Below are 25,180 nucleotides of genomic sequence, written 5' to 3'. Positions count from 1 at the left end.
ATTTTTTCATTCATTCTCAAAAAATAAAAAAATAAAAAATAAAAAAATAATTCCATTACCGAACTAAAACCAAGGTACACCAATGACTTGAGGCACCTTTGCAACCCTGTCATTCCCTGTTAATCGTTCAATCACATTCCATTTCTTCATCAACCATTTTGAGCCTCGTCTAACGTTTGGCCTTCATTTCTTCAACCCACATTTACTTAACTCTGGGATTGGAAGATGTGTAATTGTATAACATTCAAAAAGCAAGTAAAAAAAAAAAGCAGCAAAGCAACAATAAAACAATGTATAAAGGCAAGTGTTCCAATGTCTTTGATATGAACACGTCTCAAATTGCGTCTCTCATCGAGTGCACGGTACCGTGCCTGAGTAACATGAATGCTAAGTGAGTGATGGACCGCATGATCTGAGATTGCCTACATTGATTCAAAAGAATAAAAAAAAAATTCAAAGCAAAAAAAAAAAAAAAAAAGTTTAAAATAAACTTGCAAAATTCAAAATTTTCAAATTCACAATTACACATCTTGGGGGCTTCTCTCGGGTCTTGAGCCTTTTACCCCTTTCTTCCTCAAACCATCAACTTAACCACATTACAACCCTTGAGAGACCTCTTTGAGGTGTACATACACTTGTGCAAACTTCGGTTAGAGCTACGTTCGGCCTGATTCCTAACGGATACGTAGGCAACCTCACATTGAGGTGCGGCCACATTCATATTCATATCTATGCATGATCGAGTCAAAGAATATCCAATGCTTATCTCTATATTCCTACCCATTTAGAGCTATACTTGGGGGCTTCAACCCAAATCACGTTAGCTTACCCAGCCTAGAGAGTCATCATCTTTGACTCTTCACGCATATATTTCCATCACCATAACCTTTGCAGCCTCACCTTAGTATCACTTTCACACACTTCTTTCACACATACATATCCATATCATCTTTCCCTTAGGAACCCTTTATCATGAAATCTTGTTTCCCTACCGCGCATGCTTCATTATCTTTCAAGACAACATTCATCATAAGAAACGTTGTATACTTGCTTAGCTTCTTGACCTGAGCAATGTTCATTGTTTCATGCATCGCATAATGTGCAGAGTAACATTTCTATATCAATGATTTGTAATAATACAAAGCATATCGTTCTTAGCTCCTTGACCTAAGCAACGTTCATAATCACTTCATCTATATACGTGCTTAGCTTCCATACCTAAGTGACGTTCAAGATCGCTTTTTTACACCATATATGATGCTTAGCTGCTCCATTCATCTATCGTGTCACATGATGTAATTGTCCTTAGCCTCCTGGCCTAAGAACATGCATCATGCATACATTATTTTCAGGAGAAGCAATTAAATCCATACGAGTCATTTCGTCTTGCTCAACAAGGAAGTTCAAAACTTCTTCCCTTTTTTATCATGACTTTTATTTTAGGGAAGTTTAAAAACAAAACCTCATTTTTCATGTCTTTCTTTTCGGGAGAAAGTCGGTACCCTCCACTCATGACAAAAATGACGGAAAATTTTTGCTTTTGCATTTTTAATTGCTTGTGTCAGTGCACACACTCACTCAATACACACACAATCACAAGTCATACTCATGTCATGTCATGTCATGTCATGTCATGTCATGTCATGTCATGTCCTGTCAAGTCAAACTTGGTCAAGTTAGTTGATCAAGTCAATTATAGTCTATACGAATCCCCTGGCAGATTTTATTTTGTAGATCTCAATTACAGCCCACGTCCGGGGACAAGCGGACCATCTACAACCCACGTCCGGGGACAAGCGGACCATCTGCAGCCCACGTCCGGGGACAAGCGGACCATCTACAACCCACGTCCGGGGACAAGCGGACCATCTGCAGCCCACGTCCGGGGACAAGCGGACCATTTATAGCCCATGTCCGGGGACAAGCGGACCATTTACAACCAGCCCACACGTCCGGGGACAAGCGGACCATTTATAGCCCACGTCCGGGGACAAGCGGACCATCTACAACCCACGTTCGGGGACAAGCGAACCATTTACAGCCCACGTTCGGGGACAAGCGAACCAACTACAGCCCACGTCCGGGGACAAGCGGACCACCTACAACCCACGTTCGGGGACAATCGAACCACCATCATTTCATGATGCAAGGTTCTCGATACACAGAGACTTGCAATCTCATCATCTGTCGACTTTCCTCAAGCATGGAAAGTATTATCCGGTGGATTTTTTCAAGCATAGAAAACCGCCAAATTCCTTTGTCGGCTTTCCTCAAGCATGGAAAGCATTATCGGTGGATTTCTTCAAGCATAGAAAACCGCCAAATTCCTTTGTCGGTTTTCCTCAAGCATGGAAAGCATTATCGGTGGATTTCTTCAAGCATAGAAAAACGCCAAAATCATATGTCGACTTTCCTCAAGCATGGAAAGTGTCATCCGGTAGGTTTCTTTAGGCTTAGAAAGCTACCAAACTCATATGTCGGCTTTCCTCAAGCATGGAAAGCATTTCAACAAACGTCATCCGGTGGATTCCTTCAAGCATAGGAAAATACCAAACTCATTTGTCGTTTTATCCCTTTACTCTTTTATCTGTAGAACTAACATTTTTCTGCAAGTATCGGCGTATACAGAGTGGTTTAGGATTGCGGAACGTCTTAAATCATTCTCCGTCCCTATCGACTACTTTAATGATTGTTTTCGAAACTGACGTTTCTACAAACTCAGTCAAAGTGGGGGCTTCTGTAGACACCTAAAAATGTCTCCCCAAAACCAAACCCGATGATGAACAACCTTTCACCGCCACATTGGTCGGGTTCAGTATTTAATCCCAAGAGTGCTTAAAAAATCGTATTTGATTAAATTCAATTTTTGAATAGTCCATGGATTAGTCTTGATGTTTGGTAAAAGCATAGTTTTTATTTCAGCCCAAACTTATTATTTAATTTTAGCCCAAACCTTTGTTTTTTATTTTACTGTTTTATTATTTATTTTTGCCTAAACTTTTTATTTATTTTAGCCCAAATAATAATAAAATCAGAAAATGGCTCGAAATTATCAATCGGCACTTAAAATGCTGAACGAAATTAGGGTTAAAAAATGTATTTAGACGGAAAAACGGACTGAAAATTCCCGCGCTACGGCAGCAGTCCATCGTGTCACGGGAAACTTTCCCATCTGACGGTGGGATTTCCCATGACACGGGAAACCTGGTGTGACACGGGAATTTGTGTGTCCTTTTGGCGTAAACCCTTAACGCGTTTTCTTCCCCGTTTACTAAATATTTCCTGCGTCACTGATAAGTGACTTTTATGCCACTTTTTAGGGTGTTTATTGAGTCGTTTTTCGGCTTATTTTTCCAATAATTTAACCCTTTTTGTCCTTTATTTCTTTATTTACTTATTCTTGTCTTTTATCTTGATTTCGAGTATTTAAGTGGTTTTTAATAGTTTTTAGCTTATTTTCTTAATTTATTTAATTTATCTTCTTTGTTTTTATTTTGATCTTCATGCTTTGGTTTTGTAGGAATTATGCGCCGAAAGAAAGAGGATATCAAGAAGCCAAGTTATCTGTTGTGCGCGGGGTGCTGTGCGGCTTATGCGCGGGCGCACATGTGAGGCTGTGCGGGAGCGCAGCCCTGTCAGAACCCGCACAGCCAGACTGAAGAAACAGAGCAAAACCAGAGAGTTTGCGCGACCCTATGCGCGACCTCTGTGCGGGCGCACACACCTTTGCGCGGGCGCGCATGACTCATGTGCGGGCGCGCTTATTTTCCCCGTACCCACAAAGTTGCGGCCGCACACTACGATGAGAGGGCGCACACACATTGTGTGCGGGCGCACAGGACTCATGTGCGGGCGCGCACGACTGGGTTTACGATTTATTTGCGCCTTGTTGTCCAAGTCTCTTTCTTTTGTGTGGAGCCACATATATATAGACGGGACTCTTTGAAAAAAAGGGGGGATCTATGATGCTATTTTCTTAGTTAGTTTAGGAGAGCTTCTCTCTCTTAGGGTTAGATTAGGAGTTTCTCTCTCTAGTTTAGGAGTAGTTTAGAGAGAGAAAGCTTGGATTTTTCATGGAGTTTTTGGGATTTTGAAGAAGCAAATTTGTGGATTTTCCCTCTCATAAATTCAATGAGTCTTCCTAACTTTCTCTCACCTTTATTGCTTTCATTTATTATTGTTTTTGCTTATTTATTTGTTTATTTGAGTAGATTAATTAGTTTAGTTGTTGATTCTTGCTTTTATTATTATTTTACCTTGTTTTCCATATTTTTGTTCACCATGTTAGTTTAGGTTTTGTTCTAGGGAAATGGATGAAGGTTATGTTAATTAATTTAATGATTGATTGTGGTTAGTATGAAATTGTTTCTTGATTATTGTGTATGGATGATGCTTTTATGGATTAGAATCTTTCTAGCTAATTGATTCTATGCTTTTAATTGTGTTTTCAATCAATTGTGCGAAAGTGAGTTGTTTGAGAACCCTAAATTCCTCCATATCTTTGCTAGGCTAGTTGCACGAGAGTGAATTAGTCTAGTAGGATTATTAACATGTTTAATTGCGCGAGAGTGAGTTAAATGTGTAAATCGTCCTAATTGAGGTCATTTTCATCTAATTGTTTGATGTTGTTGAATGCATTAATTTAATTGGATTCCACTTTCCCTAGTTTTAGTTATTTGCTCTTAGTAGTGTTTAATTGAACCTCTCTTACCTCACAAGCTTTCCTAGTAGTCTAATTAGCATAGATTGATACACTTAGTCCTTTTGGGTTCGACCCTTTACTTACCCCTATACTCGTATTAGGGTAGTTTAGGTATTATAAATTGTTAATTTGATTAGGGTTAGTAGACTAACGACACTATCTATCCCCGATCAAATTTTGGCGCCGTTGCCGGGGACTAAGGCGTTCATTAGTTTGTGTTGATTAGATTAGCTAGGTTCTTGTATATAATTTGATTTGTGTTTGCTTTTCTTTGTTCTTTGTATAAAAATGGCATGCTTATCTTTTCCTCAATTTGATGGTGAACCCTTTTATGCTTACTTTGAAAGACTAGATGGTTTTCTTAGTTACCATGGGTGTTCTCTTAGTGATGCTTGTGATATAGCTTATTGGGGCATGAATGAGTATACTAGGGGAATGGTTGAGGACATGAATAATGGTAGATTTTGTCATTTGTCTATGCATGATGCGTGGGATTTCTTCACATGGCTTGCTAAGGATTCTTTAGATAGAGAATCTCATGTTTCTTACTTTGATTCTCAATGCCAAGATTCTTTTAATTTTTGCATGAATTCTCTTGATACTTCTTATGTGCCTAGTGATAATCCAAGTATGCAAATTGACACCTTTCCCCCTTATGCTCATTTTGATGAGGTTTGTGCTAATTTTGATGATGTGCAATTTGAATTTGATCATGAACCTCAACCCAATAACATTGAAGCCCAAATTCTTTCTCAAATGCAATATCTCACCCAACAACTCCAAGAGCTTCAAGAGGAACAAAAATTGAGAGAAGTGAGGCTTGCCCAAGTGATGAGTGCTTTGGTTGATGTAAATGGATGTGAGGCACCTCATTTGGAGTGTGAGAGTGTTTTTGAGAATGATGTGGGCCGAGGGTGTGAAGGTGAGGGGAGATTTTCTTGTGATGAGAGGATTTTTGAGGATTTTGATCCTTTTCATTCCCCATTTGAGCTTGAATGTCATCCTTCCCCTTATTCACCCCCTTTGAGAGCTTCCCTTGGTGAGGATGTGAGTGAGCCATCTTCAATTTTGAATGAGGGATTTCATGAGGATGATGATGATGAGTTTGAGCAATCAAGAGAGATTGAAAGTCCCTTGAGTGATGGTGGAAGAGTTTTTAATGAAGAAAATATCGATTTTGAGGTTTCCAACCCCCTTCCCCATCTTGATGAGTCTACCTTGCATGTTTGTGACCCTTCTATCCATGAGTCTTTGGACTTATTTGAGGTTATGGCTAGTATGTTCATTGAAGGTGTAACAAATCATTATAGCCTCTTGAAAGAGTTCATTGGCAATGCTTCATGGGAAAGGGATGAATTTGAGAGAAACCTTTATCCTTTCATGCATGGTTTAGAGACTCTAGGCTTTGAGGATCTTGAGGGAGTTGTTGTTCATCGTTGTGATAGAGAGGAGGATGAGGTTGTTTCTATTGGAGAGTTTTTGTTTGAGGGAGATGAGAGTCAAGAGTGTTCTTTTGAGGATTCAATGATTGATTTTCATGCCCTCATTGGTGATGTGAGGCTTTGTGAGACCATTGTTTCTCCTCCCCTTCCTCATGTCCCTTTCTCAAGGAAATTTGACCACATCCCCTACTATCCTATGTTCCTCCCCTCTTTTGTCTTAAAGCCTATTGAGGACCCTCTCTTCTTTGATGAGACTTTTCCTTCTCATCCTCCCATCATTGAGGAAATGGGTGATTATGCCACCCAAAAAGATTTTGAGGAGGTTTTGCCTTTTTATTCTCTTCCTTATTTTTCTTCTTCTTTTTTTGATTTTTCTTTTGATTTTTCTTCTTTCTTTTGGCATCTTCCTCCTCATTTACGTGCAATAATCTTGTTGCACGTCCTCCTCTCGTCATTTGCCTACTTGTTATCATATGAGATGTGTAGTAGTGCATTTGATAAGCTCTTGCGTTCATTGCAATTTTATTTACTAGAGCGGTCTCGCTTGGACGTTAAACAAGCCTTTCTCGGGAAGTAACCCGAGGTTTTTATTGCTTTCATTTTCTTTCCTTTTTAGATTAGATTTTCTCTCATGGAAATGTTTGTGTGCCTTTTGCTAGGTACATGGCTTGATATACTCTTATGCATTGGTTTGGATCAAGAACCAAGGAAGTTTGACGCCTATTTTTGCTAGCATAAGGAAATCGAGATTCAATTCAAGAGGAAATCGGCTTTGAAAGGTTAAATTGGTTCATTTGCGGGTAATTACACCCACCAATATCCGGTAATATCTTTCCTAGATCTTTCTCTAATGGTTGGTGACTCGTTGGACTTGTGTTGGTTTGTTGGATTGATTTCTTTCTTTTCCCCTCCCATGGATTATTTGGTTTATGTTTGAGTATATTGTCTCATTCAAGCTTGGGGGAGGGTATCCTATCATGTTTGGTGGGATGTTGATTCGTTTATGCCATGCACTTGAGTATATGCATTTTCATGTCTTTTCTTATATTTTGAAAATTCTAAAAAGATTTTTGTGTACTTTCAAGGTAATTTTGGCAAAATGTTTTTTGTTTGTTCTTATATTGGACATTTTGTTTTGGGACTTGAATCCTTGAATGTTTTTCTTCCTAAGTGGTAAATGTATGCACGGTTTGAGAGTGTCATTGGTTGACTCTAGGATACTATATGCTAAGGTAGCCGGTTTAAGAACTTTTAGGGGTCCATGAAGCCTTAGTTCACGGGAATGTGGTAAGATGGAGTTGTTCTCTATAGTGGATTTGAAACCCTTGGTTGGTATTTGTTTGGTTATAATCCCTTGTGAGCTTCATTTGTTCTAGCCTTCATCACCTTGTTGAGCGGCTATTTAGGATCCTTGACTATGCATGTCTTAATCCTTGTTTTGACCTCTAGCTCCCAAGATCGCGACCGGGCCTCTCTAGGGGAGGAAAAGGGCACCTTTTCTCATTTTTCTTTATCTTCTTTTTATTTTGTTACAAATTTGATTTTCTATTTTGCATCAACCTACTTATTAACCAATTTGAGCCTAATGTTTCCCGCTCTTGTTTAAACCGCATTACAAACCCAATGGCCTATGTTTACCAACCCTTTTAGTTAGTGAAGCATAGGCATGTGAGGTTTGAGTGTTGAGAGTGTTGATCATGAGCAAGAAAACTTTGTGAATTGGTTTAAGTACGGTATTTGAAAGTTGAGCTTGAAAAGAATATGCAAAAAGTTCGAGAAGAAAGATGCAATTCAAGAAAATCAAATGAAGTTTCAAGAAAAAGCCGTCCATGGTTAGAAAAAGGCAAGGACACATAAAAAAATAAAAAGAAACAAATAAACACAAATAATATATTTTAGTTTGGTTTCGTTTTCTTCCCTTGTTTAAGCATTGAGGACAATGCTTCGTTCAAGCTTGGGGGGGAGCGTTCCTTCATTTTTTTTGTATATATTGTGTGTTAGTGTTGAGTAAACTTGTGGGAGATGGCATTATTGGTATTTTTGTTTGATATTTTGCGATTTCTTGAGTTTGTTTTTGAGAGTAGGCCACTCTTTTGCTTCACTTAGGAAATATCACCAAAATTTTCAAATTTTTACCCTGCCTTAACCATTAGCCTTACGTTACAACCTAATAAAAGTCCCTTAGACTTTAGTGGGGTTAGGTCAAAGAACGGTGGAGGGAGATAGATTTCAAACCTATGGAGAGAGTATGCATAGTTGAGATGTCAGGATTACCTTCTCAAAGTTTTTCATTTCTTTATCTTTTTTCGATTCCTTCGTGGAATCATGAGAAGCTAGCTTAAGGGTTGATTTGAAGCTAGTGGAGAGAACGCGGCCCGATTGGTTGGGGCTAGGGTGGATTGAGTCCTCATTAGTTCTCTATGCTTAGCATATGTTATGTTTCAATCAACCATTGACATCTTGGAACGTGCATACATTTGTCTATTTAGAAAGGTTTGCATCCATCGGTGTTTGTTCCAATCTCTTGTCCAAATATGAACTTGTGTTTTTCTTTCTCGTTTTATGTTTCTTTTTCTTTTCTTTTTATTGCCTTGCCTTGGTTTTTATTTAGAGTTGTGGGTTAAACTCTTAGGACACCCTCACGAGAGCACACTCGTCCTCTAGGGCGATCTAGGGGTTTAAAGGGCTTGTCATTAGTTGCTAAAAGTGACCGTGATTCCTACGAAAGTGAGTTAGTGTACATTCTTGTCTCCTTAAGTGTTCTAGCTTTGCTTGAATAAATCATTCTCCTTCATTCGTGTTTCATGTTAATTTGCTCGAGGACGAGCAAAAGGTTAGCTTGGGGGAGTTTGATAAGTGACTTTTATGCCACTTTTTAGGGTGTTTATTGAGTCGTTTTTCGGCTTATTTTTCCAATAATTTAACCCTTTTTGTCCTTTATTTCTTTATTTACTTATTCTTGTCTTTTATCTTGATTTCGAGTATTTAAGTGGTTTTTAATAGTTTTTAGCTTATTTTCTTAATTTATTTAATTTATCTTCTTTGTTTTTATTTTGATCTCCATGCTTTGGTTTTGTAGGAATTATGCGCCGAAAGAAAGAGGATATCAAGAAGCCAAGTTATCTGTTGTGCGCGGGGTGCTGTGCGGCTTATGCGCGGGCGCACATGTGAGGCTGTGCGGGAGCGCAGCCCTGTCAGAACCCGCACAGCCAGACTGAAGAAACAGAGCAAAACCAGAGAGTTTGCGCGACCCTATGCGCGACCTCTGTGCGGGCGCACACACCTTTGCGCGGGCGCGCATGACTCATGTGCGGGCGCGCTTATTTTCCCCGTACCCACAAAGTTGCGGCCGCACACTACGATGAGAGGGCGCACACACATTGTGTGCGGGCGCACAGGACTCATGTGCGGGCGCGCACGACTGGGTTTACGATTTATTTGCGCCTTGTTGTCCAAGTCTCTTTCTTTTGTGTGGAGCCACATATATATAGACGGGACTCTTTGAAAAAAAGGGGGGATCTATGATGCTATTTTCTTAGTTAGTTTAGGAGAGCTTCTCTCTCTTAGGGTTAGATTAGGAGTTTCTCTCTCTAGTTTAGGAGTAGTTTAGAGAGAGAAAGCTTGGATTTTTCATGGAGTTTTTGGGATTTTGAAGAAGCAAATTTGTGGATTTTCCCTCTCATAAATTCAATGAGTCTTCCTAACTTTCTCTCACCTTTATTGCTTTCATTTATTATTGTTTTTGCTTATTTATTTGTTTATTTGAGTAGATTAATTAGTTTAGTTGTTGATTCTTGCTTTTATTATTATTTTACCTTGTTTTCCATATTTTTGTTCACCATGTTAGTTTAGGTTTTGTTCTAGGGAAATGGATGAAGGTTATGTTAATTAATTTAATGATTGATTGTGGTTAGTATGAAATTGTTTCTTGATTATTGTGTATGGATGATGCTTTTATGGATTAGAATCTTTCTAGCTAATTGATTCTATGCTTTTAATTGTGTTTTCAATCAATTGTGCGAAAGTGAGTTGTTTGAGAACCCTAAATTCCTCCATATCTTTGCTAGGCTAGTTGCACGAGAGTGAATTAGTCTAGTAGGATTATTAACATGTTTAATTGCGCGAGAGTGAGTTAAATGTGTAAATCGTCCTAATTGAGGTCATTTTCATCTAATTGTTTGATGTTGTTGAATGCATTAATTTAATTGGATTCCACTTTCCCTAGTTTTAGTTATTTGCTCTTAGTAGTGTTTAATTGAACCTCTCTTACCTCACAAGCTTTCCTAGTAGTCTAATTAGCATAGATTGATACACTTAGTCCTTTTGGGTTCGACCCTTTACTTACCCCTATACTCGTATTAGGGTAGTTTAGGTATTATAAATTGTTAATTTGATTAGGGTTAGTAGACTAACGACACTATCTATCCCCGATCAGTCACACAAAATTTTCACCGTGTCATGGGAATGTTTCCTGTCTGACGGTGGGATTTCCCGTGTCACGGTACATTTTGCCGTGTTGCGGGATACTTTTTTAGGGTTTTTATCATTTTAGGGTTTCGTGTGTTCCCTCAGCACATTTTTTCTATAAATACCCCCTCATTTCTGATGTACGGGGCATCAATTAATTCTCCAGTTTTTTCTCTCTTCTATGCTCTAGCCTAAATACTAGCCTACTCTTTTTCTTTCAAAATTCCTTCTTCAAGCACTCCAAGGAGTCTGTACTTTACTTGTGGTTCCGTCCTTAAGCCAAGGCGTGAGAGGTAGAACTGTTTGAGGGTTTGGCCCCAAATCAACTCTACTTAATTTAATTTAATTTAATTATTGTTCTATTATTATTTTCTTGAAGTTACTAACTCGTTTATTATTTTGTAGTTGCAAACAAATAGAATCAAAGTAAGAATTATGTTCCTTTTATTTCTATTATTTTTCTAACGATTTTATATTGTTGGAATTATTGTTAAATTGCTTCTAATATTAATGTTTATGCTATTATTTTTATGATCACCATATTGCATGTTTAAAGGGAATATGTAATTGAAAATCACGCCTAATAAGATAATTTGGACAACCGGTTTAGGATCCTTTTTAATCTTGTTGCTTAATCAAGTGATCCCTAATATTTTAGAATTATGTGTTGCATTAATATTCAACCAATTTAGCTTAATAATAGTTGGAGCAAATTGAATATTTTGTTTGTATGCCTTTGAGATCGCAGGAATGCTTTTCACTATAAGAATCGAGTAGAGGCCAATACGGGCGAATGTGACTCCATGACTCACTTCGTACCATCATCCCCGATCCTCCTTTCGTTGTTCTGAACCATATGGAGTTAGTAATCTCATGGATTATGAATGGGGTGTAACCTTCATGTGTGTCAATCGTTGTTGCCTATCGTTGTCTTTTAATCGTGGTTGCCTTTTATGATCCGTGAACGGTTTACAAGTTCCTTAAAAACTTGTTGGTGGCTCCCTACTTTCCTTGTCCCTAATCGTATACGTCAATTCCCACTTCCTAAGAGTGCCAAGCATATTCACACATGCTTTTAACGTAGGCGCACTTCGAGCGACGCCTACAGCGTTTAGCAGCTTTTTAACTTCGGCGGCTGCCGCCTGACTTCTTTCCTCGCCATGGTTTCTTTTCTTTTTCCGGATAGGCTTCTTTTTAGGATCCACGACGAGTTTGTGGACAGCAAGATCTGGGCTGATGCTTGGCATCTCTTCCACTTCAAAGGCAAAGATGTCTTTGAATTCGCTCAATAGTTGGTGCAGGCTCTCACCCAGCTTAGAAAATGCAACCGTCCCCACCTTAATTGTCCGCTCTGGCCGACTGTTGTACAGAGGGGTATCAATGTGTTCTCCAGTAGGCTAGGGACCGAGATCATCTGATCGTTCCCCGGTTAGTGATTGTTATTGTTTTTCTTTTTTGACCACCACTAGCTGATCAGTCTTTCTTTTCTTTCTGGCTGGTGGGTCCGACTGTTCTTCCTCGACATCGTCGAGGTCGATTGTTTGCTTGCCCCAGCCAGATGCTGCGGCCGCGGGCTTGACGTTTGAGAGATAACACTCTCGAGCCGTCATCTGGTCCCCATTGAGGGAACCGACTGTTTCATCATCCTTCTCATACTTGAGCAGCATGAGAGCAGGGATGATGACGGCCTTACACTCATTTAGAGTGGGTCGGCCAAAGATGAGGTTGTAAGCTATGAGCTCTTCAACCACTAGGAAACGGATGGTCATGTGCCGACCGTCTCCCCTGTTCCCCAGGCGGACGGGTAAGTTAATTCGTCCGACTGGGTGCACAAGTCCTCCCCCAAACCCAACAAGGGTGTGAGAGACCTCCATCATGCTATCCGGTTTGTATTTGAGATTGGTTAAGCATTTGAGGCTGATGAGGTCCAAGGAGCTTCCTGTGTCAATCAAAATTTGACCAACCAGTTGATTGAACCGCCTGACATAGGAACGCAGGCCTTCTCTATCTCCCTGTTGTACATTGCCCAAATCAAGGCTTGTCTTTTTGGCAGGGATGTTCATAGAGAAGTTTGAAGCAAACAAGAACGCAAGCGTCTTGAAGCTATTAATACAACCAGCCGGCAGATTGTCGAACCACTGTTGGGCTATGCCCTTTAGGGTGGCTAGAAAACAACGACACCATGCGGCATCATCCAACCCTTGTAAATACATGAGGTGGGTGTATGCTAGCAGGTGGTCTTCTGGGTTGGAGGTCCCATCATAGGTTCCAACCAAAACATTTTTCACCTTGGCCGGTTGTTCGGCTTTGGTTATTTCCCTAGAGAAGGCAGAGGGTTGATCTCCAAGGTGTTGCAGCCTAAGCTGCCAGTCCATCGACTGATGGCTGTATGCCGCCTGGCCTCCAAAGAGGGCAGGCTGCATGTTAGGTAAAGTCGGCGACTGATCTCCAAGGTGTTGAACCCGTGGGCTGCTTGCTGGGGTCTCATGTACAGACTGGGAATACCTCGCAGAGGTATTCCGAAAGCTATCATGGTAGGTCGACGTTGAAGCCGACTCTGATAGCTGGGTTTTCTTCTGTTCAATGTAATGTCGAGCATTAGAGAATGTTTTCTTGCTACCATCCGGCTGTATGTGCCGGATGGCTTTTCTTGTGCCTGTTTCTGGGAAACGGAGTCTGGTGAGGTCAAATTGGGGCCCAGCCTTCTCTGTAGGGGTAGGATGAGGAGTTGGCTGGCGGTCCCTGACCGACTTCTGTTTGCCAGCTTGAGCTGGATTCTTGGCCGACTGCTCCTTTCTAGGAGTAGGCGATCTCTTGGAGGCAAGTTCTTTGATTTCACCCCTGAGACTGCTTAGGATTTTCATGAGTTCATCTCGAGTAACGGGGGTTGATCCTGCCGCTTGGGAAGGATCACCCGTCCGCCCCGAGGGCTTCTTAGGCTGACCAGCAGTTTTGCTTGGCCCCGCCTGGTTAGGGTGACGCTCCCGCTTTTCCTTACTGCGGATGCGTCTAGAGATGAGGGATCCGTTAGGATCCACATAGGTTTCGACGTCAGCGTCGTCCCCTGAGTCATGGTCCGTCTGGACCACTATGTTTTCTAGAGGCCAATTGGTCTCAGGATTCGGTACAGGGACTTGTGAAGCCATCTTAGAGGTTCTCTCCCCACAGATGGCGCCAAATGTTTTGGGGGTTTTTGTCCCTTGGGAGGATTACAACACTAAGACTGGATTCAGCAAAGGGCGCCTGTACCTACAAAGCAAACGGACCGCCTGATGGTCGGTGGTCCGCCTCCGAAGATTAAGTTAGTAAGTATTCGGAGTAAAACGTGCGGAAATAAAGTTATCTGCTCGGATTCCAAGCTCCGGTAAGGTGCTGTCTGTTTCGTGAAAACGACAGCTCTGTAATAAACGTGGATGTGACGTGTTGTCTCGTATTCCGTGTATCCCTCTCATAAATGAAGGAATTGTCCCTATTTATAGGGTCTTTTGGAAAAGTGTGCCCTCCCTAGGATTTGGTGACCTAGGGATTAGGTCACGCCGCAAAACGGAGCCTCAAGGTTTGGGCCCTTGAAGGCCGCCATTCCAGAAGCAATGTCTGAGTGACACGTGTCACTGAGCCCAAAAGGCTTTTGGGCATCTCTTAGGGTGACACGTGTCGCCCTCTTAATGGTTCATGCTGGATCATCAATCATCCCAGAACGGAGGAATGTCTGCCTACCACGTGTCACCATCTCAAAGGTCCAGGTGGCACCTCTACCAATGACATGTGGTGGCTTCCGATTGGGCCACTTGGCCGGGTATAAAAATACCCAAATCACTACCATTTATAATCTTCTTTATAACTTCATCAACACATTGGCCACGAAATTCACCGGCTAAAAGTTGGAGATCAAGAGGTTTCTGCATAGTCAGACTCATAATGCATATTGAAGTTTAAATATTGCATGTATTCAACCTGAAAAAACATTAGTTTTATTGTCATATACTTGCAAGAAACAAGGGAAATTTGAGTATGACATTGGTACATGTTCAACTATAATACTACAACAAGATGACATCACATTTGTATAGTCCATAAGAAACATCCCATCCCAATCCATATTTCCTCAACAACAGAAACTAAAGTAGAAAAAGCATAAAAGATAAAAGTGGCAGTGCCATTAACGTGAATGAATATTGAAGTACTTCGCATAAGATAGCTTCAAACTCACCATGAACATCTTAAATTATTGTTGAAGCCTTCTTCATGCATACTGTAATTATGTAAACTTTCTTGTTTCAATTCTTCCATCATAGCTATTTTTACTTTGTAAAATTCATGAAGAATTATGGAAAATAATTCAAAAGTTTAGTAAATTCTCATATTTGCACAAAATCATAGGACACAAAGGACATCCAGATTTTGCGACAAATAACCTTGAATCGTCAAATAATACAGAAAATCATATACGTAGTATAAAAGCACATGATATATGTTACATCACATAGGATACTCACAAGTAAAATTGATCGTCTTCCACATTTATAAAGTTGTAGCTGCATAAAAAAAATACCATTTGTTCCACCACATGATGCTCGTTCCATGAACACAAGACTTATTGTAAGTCCAAAAGCATGCTTCATTTGGAACATGTCCAAGAAGCTACCTTGTGAGACATGATCAATAGTTTTAGCAGAGTCCTGCAAGATATTTAATGCTTACATCTTACATGCACTATATGAAATTAAATCAAGTTGTTTAAGTTCTCTGATACTCTTTTGAATAATGTGTATTACTTTGATTTGAACTGCTTCATGAACTATATCAAATTTCTTTCTCCCAAGTCTTCATAAAGTAGACTCCCAACCTTTTACATGACCTTTACCTACATTGAGTGTTTCTACTATCTTCACCATCTATTCAAAAGTCCCATTCTATAACAAAAGCAAAAAAGTACAGATAAAAATATCAATATCAAAACTGGGAAAAAAAAAATCAATTATCATAATATAACTGGTTACAATATGAACCATTTAAAACTCTAATCATAATAATTTTGTCAACTTATCCAAATGATGCATATTAAAAAGATAATTATAACATCAATATATATATCTTAACACCAAAGGAAAAAAAACACAAACCAACCTCGGAAATTTTTAGAATAGCAGAAATCCTCAAAGAGTCAGCAACAGCTTTAACATTATCTTTAGAAACATGTATCATATCAGCTTTACCCTATACCTAAATGACCTCTCATACCCAGATAATGCAGATCATTTCTGTAGTCTAGAGACCCCTAACCCACCCTCTATTGCTTTTATCCCGTTTACTAACAGTTATAAAATTATCTAGGGTTTGATCTGGATACACAAGTAAATCTGTCCCTTTCGCATGGCCTTCCATTTTGGATTGATGTATCATGAACTTCCCCGAATTCCCACTCAGTTCCAACTTCCAAAGATTTTTATATAACTAACCTTAAGAATGAACCTGAGCACTATCTCTGAAGAACCTTTTTGCACAAATACACACTAACACAGGGATCTCATATGGCTAACAAGGTGTATGATAAAGTAGATTAGCATCTATAAGATATTAAGATCACAAATTTCTTGCAGGGTACCTTATAATAATTGATTAAGCTAATTTACGCAGAATGTATATAAGAACACACATTTTTAATATTCTAATTATCTAAATTACAATTCAGATCTGTTCCAATTGAGCAATCAATGTAAGTAAAGATCATAACCGTCATAGTGTTCTTTAAACCAAGCTTGTTTTTCCAGTAAAAGTCCTATAACAAAAACCAATCAACATGAAAGAGCAAAATGAAGCTCCAAGAACTCATTAGATTAAGATCGTTAAGCTTGCCCAGTTTTAAAGACCTTTTCATATCTTTTATTTTTCTGGGGAAGGTGTTAGCTTTAAGAGGGTCGGTTTACCCTATATGACCACTCTCTTTGATTTAATTCATTTGTTGTTTCTTCACTGAGCAAGGTGGTTTAGGTAAAAAAAAATAAATAAGGCCCTAACTTTAGAATGCTGAGAAATCAAATCTCTATTTTTTACATAATCCTCATCATATTGGCAAATTATCAATTAGTCATTATTGTAGGGAATATTTCAAGCGTTAATCCCCTAGCTTGAACCCCACTGTGATCATACACTAAAGTACGGTGGCGTCTAAATGGAAAGAAGATAGAGCAAAAGAGTCGCCAACAAGTTTTAGGAACTTGTAAACCGTTCACAGGGTGAAGGTTACACCCCTTAACGATCCAAGAGATCGTCAAATCCATAAGGTCTTGAACCAAATAGGGTTCGGGGATGAAGGTACAAATCCAAGCTAAAAGAGATTGAACCTGCCCTTGTAATAGGCCTCTACTTTATTCAGATCGTATTCATGTGCGCTTTCTGATAACATGCAATCAATAGGTTTACCCTAAACCTGTTTAATCTATGTTGGTTGAGTATTAATGCACAAATAAAACTATTATTGGCGATCATTTGAATTATAATCAAATTAACCCTAAACAAGATTATTAAATATCTTATTAAGCGTGATTACAAGTACCAATTCCCTTTAAACATGCATAAAAATGTGTGATCAAGCAATAACAATGAATAACAAGCAACATAATAATAAAAATAATAAACAAAATAATAATTATAATCATAAATCATAAAAATAATCATAATAATCATGTTAAAGCACCAAATTAGCAAGATCCTAGGCATGATACTAACAAGATTAATAACAAACCCTAACATGTCACTAAGCAATAAAAATCATATACTTAACCCTAACATGATACTAACAATCATAAATATTAGGAAGAACATAAAAGGCATCATAACATTCATATTTAATTTAAGGAACTTATTCTTTACCCTAAACATGATAATAGGAATATCATAATAACATCATAATATCAATAAAAATCATTAAAGCACTTACTTTGATGCCTCGTATCTCTTTCTAATAACAAAATACACACGTTAGTAACTTCAAGGAAAATAATAAACAACAATTAAATAATTGAAATAGAGATTTGGGACCAAACCCTCAGAAATTAAAACCTTTCACGTCTAGGGCGAAGGCAACTTCGAATATGGCTAGGTGTTTCTAGTGCTAATGTATGAGGAATTGTGTTTGTAAAAATCTAGGCTTAGGAAGAGGGAGAGAATCAAGAAATTCTTGATGAGAGTTGGTGAGAATTGGTAAAAATTAGAAAGAATAAGATTTGATGACTGTTGATGAATGTGGATGCCTGAAAACGGAGTTTTTACGACGTTATTTATAAAGAAAATCAGCCAAAAGATAAAATATCAAAACAGAGTTCTGGCGCAGATAAGAATTAATTAGCGCCAACGTTGGATATTGGCGCCAGACGCCAACATTAGCGCCAGGCGCTACAGTTGGCGTTTGGCGCTGATTCAGAAATTCACGCGTTTTCTTAAAATCAGATAAAAATTGCTGTACAGGAGGATAAAATCGTATTTCCCTCAAAAAAAGTTCTTTGATTTTAATTAAAACTCTGAAAAGTCAACAAAAGTCAATTTATCAATGCTAATTGAATTAGGAATGAAAAGAACCTTCTAGAAGAATCTAGAAGACTAAAACCATTCCTAATTGCATTACGAATGATAAATCATTGGGCCGCATATAAGGCTCAAACCGGGCCCAGTTCAGTAATTTGGCCATAACTTCCTCAATATTCATCGGAATTGGGCTTATAATATATCGTTGGAAAACTCTTGTCAAGCCTCATCCAACCACACTACTATTGGGCCCATATCATGGACCAACCAAACTGGATTGACTGTTTTTCTTAAAATAAGTTTTCAAAAACAGAGTGAAGAGAAAAGAAATTAAAACTATCCGCAACACTAAACTTTCCACACTTTCACTTCATTCGATTATGATTTGACGTGAAATGTACTCATCACTGGGTTTGGTTTTGGGGAGACACAAATGGGTGTCTACAATTATCCAAATAGTCATTAATCAAAATTGGCCACATTTTAACTTTATAACTAATGTGTAAATAAATGGAAGAAGGGAAGACAAAATAAATAAGAGAAGCCCAAGCATTCATTTTAGCACCCAAACCAACTCAACACAACAACACCACATAGGCATGAAATGAGCAATAACAACCCGCTGCGATAGAACCAGGGTAGCAGACCACAGTAAATTCCAGAAGGCATAACTCCTAGCACACAACTCCAAATCGAGAAATTCTTGAGCCTAGATTGAATAACTTTTCAAGATCTAAAACATTGATGAAGAGAATATGAGATAAAAAAAAAATTCAGTTCGATGATTTTTGGATGAACTGAACAGCAGTAACAGGGCAGCACCAGAACAACAGCGGCAACAACGTGAAACAACAACGGCAACAACGTGAAACAACAGCTACCCTCTATAGTCACTCACAACAACAATATCTAACTTGACAACATAAATTTTGGCAGCAAACACCATATGCATATAAGCAAATTAAAAAGAGAAACAAAAATCAAACAAACCCCAATTAATAAATAATCTCAAATAAACCAAATTGTATAAAGTTGAGAAATTGCTCACCTTTATCACACAATCATCTTCTTTATCCTCAATACAGTCAATAGATTAGCTTCTCACACTTCCCAAACCCTATAAATCATGAAAAATCAACAAATTAACACACCCAGATTCAACTTTCTCAGACCCAGAAAAATCTGTTCAACTTTAAACTACAATTCAATCCAAAAAAAATTTAAAAAATGGGCACCTCAAAAATCAAACAAACCCCACTTAATAAATCAACTTAAATAAAATAAATTGGATCAGATCAAGAAACTGGGCTATCAAATTAATAAGTTCAGCATTGAATATACACCCAAGTATCAAAATTTAAGGAAAATCAAAGGGTTTCAGAACATGAAATCAAAGGGTTTCATAACATGAAATCAACATTAATTAAAAAATACTTAGTTCAATAAATCAAAAGAGGGAGAATTATACCAATCAAAAGAGAAGCGCTAGCTTAAGGAAGATAATAAAATTTATGGCGACGCAATACATGACCAAGTACATAAGCAAGAACCAGCATCATAATTTGAAGCAGAATTGCAACTCATGTTGCTTGCTGCTCTTTCTCCAGACTTCCACACGCACAAACGGATTCTCGCGCCCGATCGGGTGGTGGTTCGCCCGATCGGGCGGAGGTGGCTAAGGAAAATAGGAGAACTCTCGCACTCGATCGGGAGGCCCTCGCCCGACCGAGCGACGGACTCAAGTTTTTGACGAGCCCGATCAGGCGGCTCTCGCCCGATGGCTCGCCCGAGGTGGGTTTTCTAGATCGCCCGACCGGGCGCGACACCAGGTCTGGAAAAACTTTATCTCGCGCCCGATCGGGCAGATGTTTTCCCGATCGGGCCCGCCTTTTTCCTAGGTCGGTTTGCTTTACTTGTCTCCGTTTTCCGGGACTCATATAAATACGAGCCTTTTCTATTCATAAGAGTCGAATTACTTTTCAAGCCAAAGACACAAACCTACCCTTTGAAATCTGAACAGTTCTTGAGCAATTCCACTCTTCGAGTTTGGGTGCACAAATTACGGAGAGAGTTACGTTAAATTTGGGGGACGTGCGTCACTAGGAAACTTGTACCGGTGGTGGTGTATTTCGCTTCTAAGGCAGTGGATTATTTTTCCACGGCGCGACTGTGAGTTTGGGATCTTCAATCCAGGAAAGTTCTAATCTTTTGTTTGTTATTGATTTCAACTGTTATTTTACCAACAATTTAGAAGCGAAATATTTTATTTATTCTATTGATATCATGACTAGCAATTCTCAAACTCGTCTATACCTAGATCTGTCTAAGGTTGAGTCTCTTGATGGAATTAATTATAAGAGATGGTCACAAAGGATGTTGATTGCTTTTGAACAAGTAGAAATTGATTATGTTTTGTTTAAGGATGCCCCAAAACCTATTGAGCAAACCAATGCCATGATTGAAATTCGTAGTACTCCTGTTCCTGGGAATAAAGAATCTAGCACTAGCCAAAGGACCACTATTGTCATTGTTAATGAATCTGAAATCAAGAAATTTAATCGTGATAATAAGTTTGTTAGAGGTCATCTTTTGAACAGCATGAAAAACAACATATTTGATTTGTATGTTAATATGAAATGTGCTAAGGAGATGTGGGAGTCTTTAGAAAAGAAATATGGTGCTGATGATGCAGGGAAAAAGAAGTATGTGACTGGAAATTGGTTAAACTTTAAATTGGTTGATACAAAGCCTATTATGGACCAAGTCCATGTGTATGAAAATTATGTTGCTGAAATTCTTGCTCAAGGTATGAAGATGTGTGAAATCCTTCAGGCCAATGTTTTAATTGCAAAATTACCTGATTCCTGGTCTGATTATCGAAATCACCTCAAGCATAAAAAGAGGGATTTAACCCTAGAAGAACTTGTGAGCCACATGAAGATTGAGGAAGCCAACAGGCTTAAGGATGTTTCCTCTAAGCCAAATAATGTGTTAGCAATCAAAGCTAACCTTGTTGAATCCAGTGCTGACACTGACAAGAAATCAGGTGACAATCGTACCAAGAAGGGGAACTCTGAGAAGAAGGGAAATCTTCAAGCTAAGGGTAAGATTGGAAAGAAAATCACTGTCAAGTGTTGGTCATGTGGTGAAGTGGGGCACTTTGCTTCACAATGAAAAAGCAAGAAGAAGAAAAATCTAAAGTCAAGCGGAGGGAACAAGGGTCAGGCTCATCTGGTTGAGAATGAGGATGAAGATGTCATCGCTGCAGTTGTCTCTGAAGTCAACCTGGTTGAGAACAACAGTGAATGGATCGTGGACACTGGTGCATCTAAACACTTCTATGCTAACAAGGACATGTTTGTCAGTATGGAAGAGACAAAGGAAGGTGAACAAGTCTACATGGGAAATTTAAGCAGCTCTGAGGTACTTGGAAAGGGCAAAGTGGTTCTGAAGCTGACTTCAGGGAAGACCTTGGCTCTACACGTGTTGTATGTTCCTTCTCTTTGTAGAAATTTGATTTCTGGTGCTTTGTTAAACAAAGTAGGAGTTAAGTTAGTCTTTGATGCTAATAAACTTGTGTTAACCCGTAATGGGGAGTATGTTGGAAAGGGTTACCTTAGTGGGGGCCTATTTGTTCTTGAGATTGTAACTGTTTCTTCAATGAATAAGATCTCTACTTCTGCTTATATTGTTAAGTCTTTTGAATTATGGCATAGTATATTGGGTCATGTTGGTGCAATGAAATTGAAACAAATGAAAAGTTTAAATTTGCTCCCAAACATGTCATTAAATGGATTTGAAAAATGTGAAGTGTGTGCGAATCTAAATTCGTGAAGAAACCCTACAAATCTGTCACAAAGAGAGAGACCACACCACTTGAGCTAATTCATTCAGATTTAGTAGACTTTAAAAACTTGGAAAGTAGAGGCGGGAAACGCTACTACATCACCTTCGTTGATGATTGTTCGAGATATAGCAAGGTGTATCTTTTGATGACAAAGGATGAAGCTGAGTCCAATTTTCTTGTGTATAAGGCAAAAGTAGAAAATCAGTTGGAGCGGAAAATAAAGAGAGTTCGCTCACATAGGGGTGGAGAGTATGGCTCCGATTTCCTTAAGGATTTATGTGAAAGTGAGGGAATCATTCATGAAGTATTTGCCCCATATACTCAGCAGCAAAATGGTGTGGAAAAAAGGAAAAATAGGACCTTGAAGGAAATGATGAATGCAATGCTTCTGAGTTTCGGGTTGCCAGACAATTTGCGGGGTGAAGCGGTTCTATCAGCTAATTATGTACAGAACAGAGTAACTCACAAGAAGTTAGACAAGGCTCCATATGAAATATGGAAGGGTTATGCTCCAAACTTGAATCACATGAAAGTGTGGGGGTGTTTAGCTAAGGTGGGTTATCCATCGTTCAAGCGCTCAACTATAGGTTCTAGGACCTATGATTCAGTGTTCATTGGCTATGCTGAGAATAGTGCTGCATACGGGTTCATGAGTCTAGAAGATCGCTCTATATCTGAATCTCATGATGCAGAGTTCTTTGAACAGGTATTTCCATTGAATAAAAACTTAGTTACTAACGATGTTTCTTCAGTTTCTTCATCTCCAGAGCCAGAAGATGCTTCCCCTAAGATTGAAAGTGAGATTCAACCTAGGAGAAGTAAAAGGCAGAGAGTGGAGACAAGATTTGGACCGGATTTCCTAATAGCCTTTATAGCAGAGTGTGGAAATCTGGGTGAATTCAAAGATGATCTAGATGAGATCATGATGTGTCTACAGGTTGTGGATGAAGATCCGAAATCGTTCGAAGAAGCTATGAGTTCAGTAGATGTAACCTTCTGGAAGTAAGCTGTGAATAGTGAGCTTGACTCAATCATGTCTAATGGGACCTGGGAGCTTATGGACCTGACAAAAGGGAGCAGAGTTATTGGGTGCAAGTGGATTTTCAAGAGAAAAATGAGAACCGACGGCACCGCGGAAAGGTTCAAATTTAGATTGGTGATAAGAGGATTCACTCAAAAATTTGGCCTTGATTATTTTTATACTTATTCTCCTATGACTAAAATTGCCACTATTCGTGTTTTGTTTGCCTTAGCTTCATCTTACAAATTGATTGTGCATCAAATGGATGTTAAGACAGCCTTTCTGAATGGCGATTTGGAGGAGGAGATCTACATGGAGCAACCTCCGGGTTTTGTAGTTCCTGGCATGGAGAATAAGGTGTGCAGACTAAAGAAATCCTTGTATGGTTTGAAACAAGCTCCAAAGCAATGGTATGAAAAATTTCATAAAACTGTTCTTAGTTTTGGTTTTGTCGTCAATGGTAGTGATGCATGTGTGTACTCTAAGATGTTTGGTGTGCAATGTGTGATATTATGCCTATACGTTGACGATATGCTCCTGTTTGGAACAAATATGTATGTCATAAATGAAACTAAGAAGTATTTAAATTCAAAGTTCGAGATGAAGGATTTGGGAGAGGTAGATGTGATCCTTGGTGTTAAAGTTACTAAAACCAAGAAAGGGTATCTTTTGTCTCAGTCTCATTACGTGGAGAAAATTCTGAAGAACTTTAATTGTTTTGATTTGCCTCTATTGAGAACGCCCTTTGACCCTTCTGGAACTTTGGTGAAAAATGTGGGAGACAGTGTGTCTCAAACTGAATATGCTAAGGTGCTTGGTAGTCTGATGTTCTTAATGAACTGCACTCGCCCTGATATTGCTTTCGCAGTTAGTAGACCTAGTCGCTATACTCATTGTCCTAGTGAGCAACATTGCGTTGCTTTGAGGCGTGTGCTCAGATATCTGTGTGGAACCGTGACATGGGGATTGAATTTTGTTGGTCATCCTTTGGTTCTTGAAGGGTATTGTGATGCAAATTGGGTAACGGACAACGATGAAACAAGTTCTACAAGTGGCTATGTGTTTACCCTTAGTGGGGGTGCAGTTTCATAGAAGTCTGGAAAGCAGACGTGTATAGCTCGATCGACAATAGAAGCTGAGTTCATCGCATTGGATCTTGCTACACAAGAGGCTGATTGGTTAAGAAATTTGCTTATTGATATTCCCTTGTGGGGGAAGTCGTCACCGCCTGTGTCTATGAATTGTGATTCACAAGCTGCTATATGTGTTGCTAAAAACAGCGTTTACAATGGTAAGAAAAGACACATAAGAGTTAGACACGAGTCTGTGAGGCAGTTTATTGTGAATGGGGTTATTTCGTTGGACTATGTTCGAACAGAGAAAAACCTGGAAGATCCTTTTACTAAGGGATTAAGTCGTAGACTAGTAGTGGAGTCATCAACTGGTATGGATTTAGGACCTATGTTGTAATGACCTAAAGTGGTAGCTTTTCAAGCTATGTGACATGATACTTTGGTTTTAATAAATCTGGAACCTGTTTTGGTTTATTTGTTTCATTGGCATGAATCATGTGGATTTGCTATTTATGTATCATGTGTTTGAATCTATTACTCTATAAGAGTGGTAAGTTTTAATAGTTAGATTATGCTAGGATGAGCTTGTCTCTTAATGTCATTAGTCCAGTTGTTTTCTGAGCGATAGATGGAGGTTCTTAAGAGAGTTAAGACCTTTATCCCAATGGCTCTTGAAACAGGATAGATAATGACACCGAAAGTTGAAGGGTTGAACTTATGTTCTTAATGTTCTAGTTCCATTGCATGTAATTCTCTGGTTTGCAAGGTGCTTAAACGTGTTTAAGCCTGCAAGGAAAGACCTTTGAATTTGCTGGGAACGTGTGTGAATAACACATAGGTTGAACACCTACGTGAGTACGAGAGGTGGCCTCTCTCAAGGGAAGACTAGAGTATAGTTTTCCTGAAGTACTTATGAGAGCCCAAGTGTTGGCCAAGATTGGCGGAGTTTCTTAAGCTCTAAAGTCAAGGTATGTGTATTCAAGGTCCCTTCCTCGCTCCTAGGAGTTCAAATCTTAGGATACTCACTAGGGAAGTGTTGAAAACCTTGTGCACTAATGTGTTAGTTCAAACCTTTGGATACTAGCATTTAAGTACTAAGACTTT

At 39.0% G+C, this 25,180-nt stretch overlaps 1 protein-coding gene and 1 long non-coding RNA gene across 2 annotated transcripts in view; both read right to left on the bottom strand.

Moving 5' to 3' along the window:
* LOC145630860 (uncharacterized) overlaps positions 1-19,749 on the bottom strand; it is a 36,070-nt gene extending 16,321 nt beyond the window's left edge. Inside the window, exons 1-3 of the long non-coding RNA XR_014112287.1 lie at positions 19,604-19,749; positions 19,184-19,252; positions 14,432-15,524 (exon numbers count right to left, since the gene is read on the bottom strand). This is a non-coding gene — a long non-coding RNA (uncharacterized LOC145630860). The remainder of the gene's footprint in view (positions 1-14,431; positions 15,525-19,183; positions 19,253-19,603) is intronic.
* LOC145632167 (uncharacterized) overlaps positions 1-25,180 on the bottom strand; it is a 91,809-nt gene that overhangs the window by 25,735 nt on the left and 40,894 nt on the right. The gene's annotated exons all lie outside the window — the stretch shown is intronic.

The sequence above is a fragment of the Chenopodium album genome, chromosome 5 (genome assembly GCF_948465745.1).
Source record: "Chenopodium album chromosome 5, dcCheAlbu1.1, whole genome shotgun sequence".
In the NCBI taxonomy this organism is placed as follows: Eukaryota; Viridiplantae; Streptophyta; class Magnoliopsida; order Caryophyllales; family Amaranthaceae; genus Chenopodium; species Chenopodium album.
The sequence above is the reverse complement of the archived record's forward strand: the minus strand, read 5'-3'. Positions and strand labels throughout refer to the sequence as shown.